Source organism: Mustela erminea, chromosome 6 (genome assembly GCF_009829155.1).
Source record: "Mustela erminea isolate mMusErm1 chromosome 6, mMusErm1.Pri, whole genome shotgun sequence".
In the NCBI taxonomy this organism is placed as follows: domain Eukaryota; kingdom Metazoa; phylum Chordata; class Mammalia; order Carnivora; family Mustelidae; genus Mustela; species Mustela erminea.
In genome coordinates this window covers 114,384,870-114,389,603 of record NC_045619.1, presented here as the reverse complement: position 1 = coordinate 114,389,603, position 4,734 = coordinate 114,384,870, and the positions used below count along the sequence as shown (strand labels likewise).

The 4,734-nt window shown below is 44.7% G+C and overlaps 1 pseudogene; it reads right to left on the bottom strand.

Annotated features, from left to right (window-relative positions):
* Nucleotides 1-2,215: 2,215 nt before the first annotated feature.
* On the bottom strand, nucleotides 2,216-3,588 carry LOC116594230 (annotated as a pseudogene).
* Between the last annotated feature and the right edge of the window lie 1,146 nt (nucleotides 3,589-4,734).

The following is a 4,734-nucleotide window of genomic DNA, read 5'->3' as shown; positions in this document are numbered from 1 at the left end:
TTAATTTCACTTTCTGCTTCGTTGTTGGTATAGGAACACAACAGATTTTTTTTCTTTTCTTTTTTACTTAAGATTTTATTTTCAAATAATCTCTATACCCGATGTGGGGCTCTAACTCATAACCCTGAGACCAAGAGTCATATGCTCTTCTAACTAAGCCAAGGAGATGCCCAGGAATGTAACAGATTCTTTCTCCTCCTCCTCTTACCTGCCCCTCCTCCTACTTCTCCTCCTAAGATTTCATTTATTTGTCAGAGAGAGAGTGCACGTGCACACAAGCAGGGGGAATGGCAGGCAGAGGGAGAAGCAGGCTCCCCACTGAGCAAGGAGTCCAACCCAAGACTTGATCCCAGCACCCTGGGATCATGACCTGAGTCAAAGACAGATGCTTAACTGACTGAACCACCCAGGTGTCCTGCAACAGATTTCTTCTGTACATTGATTTTGTATCTTATGACTTTACTGAATTCAAGTATCAGTTCTGGTAGTTTTTCTAGTAGTTTTTCAGTTCTAGTAGTCTTTCAGGTTGTCTCTAGTTTTCTTTCCAGTCACCTGCAAATAGTTTTACTTCTTCCTTGTCAATTGGATGCCTTTTAATAATTTTTTTTTCTTCTTCTTGTTGTCTGATTGCTATCGCTAGGACTTTGAGTGCTATGTTAAATGGAAGTGGTAAGAGGGGCGCCTGGATGGCTCAAATGGCTGAGTGTCCAACTCTTGATTTCAGCTCAGGTTATGATCCCAGGGTCATGGTATTGAGCCTGACTTTGGGATCATCAGAGAGTCTGCTTTAGATTCTCTCCCTCTCCCTCTGCTCCTCCCCCTTCCCCACACATGTGAGCTGGCACATGCACTCTCTCTTTCTAAAATGAATAAATCTTAAAAAAAAAAAAAAAGTGGTTAACGTGGATATCCTTGTCTTATTCATGACCTTAGGGGAAAAAACTCAGTTTGAGGTTTGAGTATGATGTTTGCTATGGGTTTTTCATATAAGGCCTTTATTATACTGAGGTATATTCCTTCTTAACCTACTTTGCAGAGGATTTTTATCATGATGGATGTTGAACTTCGTTAAATGATTTTTTTCTACATCTTTTGAAGTGATCATATGGTTTTTAGCCTTCCTTTTTTTGATGTGATGTATCAAATTGATTGTTTTGGGAATATTGAACCCCCTTGCATCCCAGGAGTAAATCCCACTTGATCATGATGTATGATTTTTTTAATGTATTGTTGGATTTGGTTTGCTACTATCTTGTTGAGGATTTTTCCATCTATATTTATGAGAAATACTGGCCTGTAGTTCTTTTTTTGTGGTGTCTTTATCTGGTTTGGGTATCAGTGTGATATTGGCCTCATAGAATGAATTTGGAAGTTTTCTTTCCTCTTGTATTTTTTGGAATAGTTTGAGAAGAATAGGAATTAAGTTCGTATACAGATTTCAAACACTGAATCTCCATTGTGGAAGATACCCACCAAAAATGGTCCTCCAGTAAACCATGCATGTCTGGGTTCAGACCTCTCTCCTTGAAGGGTGGCCTTTTCACTTACTTATAACCATATAATGTGGCAGAAGTGTGACATACTGCATGCTATCTTAGACGAAATGAGAAGAAGTCTTATAACTTCCACTTAGGTCTCTTGAAACACTCTTTCAGGGAGGTCTAAGCCACAACATAAAAAGACCAGCTCCCCTGAGAATGCCATGCTAGAGAGGCCATACTTATGTAGGTCCTCTAACCCACAGTCCCAGCTTATCGCAGCCTTTCAACCATCTCTACCCAGGCACCAGACTTGTAAGGGAGGCCACCTTGAACTGTCCAAACCAGCACACCCAACAGATGAATATCAGTGAGTAATCTCAACTGACAGCCTTGGAACAGAAGAATCACCCAGCTGAGGCCTGCCCAAATTCCTCACCCATAAAATCACGAGATGTCATAAAATGGTTATTGTTTAAAGAAACTCAGTTTTGAAGATTTGCTACATGGCAATAGACAACTGGCATAATAACCCACAACTTAGAGCTTAAAATCTGTCTCCTGGAAATGACTCTGTAGAATGTTACTTATTCATAGTATATATACTTAGATGAGACTATATTTTAGATTAATTATAGTTGGAGGGGGCCTAAGAATATAACCTTTGCTTATGACATTATTATTATAAGAAAATTTGTTTTTAATTTAATGTGAAATGACTTTTTTTTTGGGGGGGGGGGGTGGGCAGAGCCAGCTGAGACTTTATTTGGGACAAGACAGTCAAATTGGCTTTTAGTTGGAGGCATGGACAAGAAGGGGTACCCAGGGCAGCAGAACCGCCCCCAGGGGCAGGCTGAGGACTGGGGCTGAGTGAGTCTTAGGTGAGTCTCTTGTTCCCAATGCTTCCCTGCACAGCTCCTTCCCCCAAAGGCTCTATGGCAGCCATGAGAGCAGGGAGGCTGGGTGGGACCACAGTGGTTATTCACTTGGACAGGACATCAGACGACTCGGACACCAGCTTCCCGTCACGGGTCTCAATCTTCTTCACCACCACAGCCTTGGAGGAGCTACCACGGCTGAAGGACCCGGAGGGGCCAAAGCTGGACTGAAAGGAGCTCAGGCCATAGTTGAGGCTAGGGCTTGGGAGGGCCCCATAGGTCGAGCTCAGGCCACCTGAAAAACCGCTGGTGGTCTTAGTATGGATACTCATGTTCTGCATCCCAGACTCCAGCCGGCTCTCCTCGCCCTCCAGCAGCTTGCGGTAGGTGGCAATCTCAATGTCCAGGGCCAACTTGACGTTCATGAGCTCCTGGTACTCGCGCAGCTGCCGGGCCATGTCCTGCTTGGCTCGCTGCAGGGCGGCCTCCAGCTCGGCCACCTTGCCATTGGCATCCTTAATGGCCAGCTCCCCGCGCTGCTCAGCATTGGCAATGGCAGCCTCCAGGGCAGCCCTCTGGTTTTTGAGGGCCTCGATCTCAGCCTGGAGTCGGCTGATGCTCCGATTCATCTCAGAAATCTCCGTCTTCGTGCGACGGAGGTCATCCCCGTGCTTCCCAGCCAATGTCTGCAGCTCCTCGTACTTGATCTGGTACATGGTCTCAGCCTCAGCCCGGCTACGGTTGGCGATGTCCTCATACTGGGCCTTGACCTCGGAGATGATGCCGTCCAGGTCCAAGGAGCGGCTGTTGTCCATGGATAGGACCACAGATGTGTCCAAGATCTGGGACTGCAGCTCACGGATCTCCTCTTCATACAGCTGCCTTAAGAAGTTGATCTTGTCGGTCAGCCCTTCCAGGCGGGACTCGAGTTCTACCTTGTTCATGTAAGCTTCGTCCACATCCTTCTTGATGAGGACAGATTCATTCTCCATTTCTGCAGCTCTTTGATCTCCTCCTCATATTTATTCTTGAAGTCCTCCACCAGCCCCTGCATGTTGCCAAGCTCCACCTCCAGCTTCAGCTTCTCCTGGCCCAGGGTGTCCAGCTGCCACCGGAGGTTGCTGATATAGCTCTCGAACATGTTATCTATGTTGCTCCGCGCGGTCTTCTGCTGCTGTAGGAGGCTCCACTTGGTCTCCAGAACTTTGTTCTGCTGCTCCAGGTGCCTCACCTTGTCGATGAAGGAGGCAAATTTGTTGTTGAGGGTCTTGATCTGCTCCTTCTCCTGGGTGCGCACAGCTTGGATGTTGGGATCCACTTCCAGCTTAAGGGGGCTCAGAAGGCTCTGGTTCAATGTGAAATGACTTTTTAAATGGGCATTTAGAATGGGAAATTCTAGTCTCATTTTTTGAAATGTGCACAAGAGGGGCAGTTAAGCGACCCAACTTGCTTTCCACTCAGGTCATAATCTCAGGGTCATGAGATCGAGCCCCACCATGAGCTCATGCTTAAGATTCTCTCTCTCTCTCTCTCACCCTCTATGCCTGCCCCTCTCCCTGGCTGTTACCCCTTCCTAGTCCCAGCCTTTACTACTACATTCCTGGATAACTATAACGGTGCCCACCCAGCCTCTTTCCCATTTGATCATTCAGTATGTATGGGTTAAGCTCGTACTTTGAGTCACACACCTGAGATATGTGCTGGGGATACAGTAGTGATAGAAACCAGGCAATTCCCACCCATGTCCGCTATTTCATGTACAATAATTTTCACATTAAATTTCCTAAAACCTTGCTTTTATTACATCATTTCATTGCCCAAGAACTACAGAAGAACCTTTTTTCTTACTTAATCAAATTCTTCTAAGCAGAAGAATTTGATTAAGTAAGAAAAAATTCTTCTGCTTAGAAGAATTTGATGCCTTTTATCATCTGACTTTCCCTTACTTAAGTAGGATTTTCATACTGTTGAATATCTTACTTTCTTGACACCTGGCAACTGGCCCTTGCTAATTTCAAGGTCCTGTGATCCCACCCTGACCTTTTTTTTTTTTTCCCACCCTGAACTTCTTTACCTTACGTCCATCCAAATCCTATTATCTTTCCCCAAATCCCACCTTGTGCAGTTGGTTTCCCAGACTAGAATTCTTTCACAAATCAGACAGAAAACCTGGGCACTCTATTTGTTACCATATTTTAATTCTTTAGAAGATCCTTGTAAAATGTGTTTATCAAAATAACGCACATCCATGGTTTAAAAATAAAATTACAACCGTGAAAAACAGAAGTTCTTGCTCCCCCCGCTCTAATCTTCATTTCTATTCTTCAGAGCAATCACTTTAATTCTTGTAGTTTTTCTGATATTTATCACCATGTCCT